This window comes from Lampris incognitus, chromosome 14, assembly GCF_029633865.1.
Source record: "Lampris incognitus isolate fLamInc1 chromosome 14, fLamInc1.hap2, whole genome shotgun sequence".
NCBI classification, from domain to species: Eukaryota; Metazoa; Chordata; class Actinopteri; order Lampriformes; family Lampridae; genus Lampris; species Lampris incognitus.
In genome coordinates, this window is record NC_079224.1 from 10,931,559 (window position 1) to 10,933,087 (window position 1,529).

At 58.0% G+C, this 1,529-nt stretch overlaps 1 protein-coding gene across 1 annotated transcript in view; it reads left to right on the plus strand.

The window, feature by feature from the left end:
• The first annotated feature begins 214 nt into the window (after positions 1-214).
• The window catches only part of best4 (bestrophin 4), a 13,942-nt gene continuing 12,627 nt past the window's right edge, over positions 215-1,529 (plus strand). The window contains exon 1 of the mRNA XM_056293475.1: positions 215-311. The gene's annotated coding sequence lies outside the window, so the exon portion shown is untranslated. The remainder of the gene's footprint in view (positions 312-1,529) is intronic.

Here is a 1,529-nt window from a genome sequence, read left to right on the forward strand (position 1 = left end):
GATTTTGAAAAACCCGCTGCTGCTGCGCCCGGCATCCGCCCTCCTGGGCAGCACCCGGGACATCTACGAGGAGGTGGAGATCAAAATGGGCTCCGTGGAGTCCCTGAACTGCACCTCCTCTCGCTGTTCCAGCTCCACAGAGGGGAGGCAAGGATCCCAGGTGGCCGAGGCGGGCAGCAAGGCGGAGCTGGACACGGAGAGCGTGACGGAGGTGATGAAGGACTCGGCCGACAGGGAAAAGGCTTACCTGACGCAGGCCACCGAATACTACAGCCTGGTGCCGGGCATCGAACTGGACGACTCGGACCACGGCGAGTATGAGACCGTTGACCTCTCATGACACCGTGTCATAGTGAAGGAAGTGTGTGTGTGTGTATGTGAGAGAGAGAGAGACAGTGGGACAGACACAGGGAGTTACACAGAGACAATCTGCTCAGACCACTGAAGGATCACAATGTAAGAGGAAGTGACTTAATCCAGGGCTCTTCCTGCGGGACCTGAGGAACACAGTGACCATTTGAAAGGGAGGCCCACATTTCTTCCCTCTCTGTGAGCGACCAACCATTTTAAAAGACGACGCCCGCTCTAAATCCAGGCTTTTTAACTGGGACTTTTAAAGGCGGGGGGGGGGGGAGGTTGCACAGAAGCTGTAGTTTCCTTTCAAGGTCCACTCCATCCAAACCCACAGTCCCTCCCTAGCAGGATCCCTGAAGCGGTTCACCACCATTTCATGCGGTTAGTGTCCTAGAAGGGTAGATTGTGTAGAACTGCCGTGTGTCCTGCCTACACACACTATGTCGTACCAATATAGGCGAGCTTTTCGCTACCTGCACGTGCTCCTCCGCCTCGCGTCCCAGTCTGACCTGTTGCTCTGACGTCATGTCTTCAGCCCCTTGACGTCCAGTTTAACGAGGGAAACTGTAACGTCGCTCACGATGAATAACAACCCTGCAGCGGCCACCGCTGCTTCCACGCCGGACCCAGAGAGTACAGCTGAGACTAACTGGCATGTGTCCAACCCCCCACCCCCCACCCTTTTCTCCCCAATTCTACCAATTACCCCACTCTTCCGAGCCGGGGAGGGCTGCAGACTACCACACGCCTCCTCCCATACATGTGGAGTCGCCAGCCGCTTCTTTTCACCTGACAGTGAGGAGTTTCGCCAGGGGGACGTAGCGCGTGGGACGATCACGCTACCCCCCCTCCCCAGTTCCCCCTCCCCCCTGAACAGGCGCCCCGACCGACCAGAGGAGGCGCTAGTGCAGCAACCAGGACGCATACCCACACATCCGGCTACCCGCACATCCGGCTTCCCACCCGCAGACGCGGTCAATTGCGTCTGCAGGGACGCCCGACCAAGCCGGAGGTAACACGGGGATTCGAACCGGCGATCCCCGTGTTGGTAGGCAACGGAATAGACCGCCGGTATGTGTCCTACTTTAGAAAGCAGACATGAGCAGACCTGAAAGGACGACGCTTAGTCATGCTCTTGTCATCCCGAGATCCAGACGTGGGCGGGGAAATGCCGG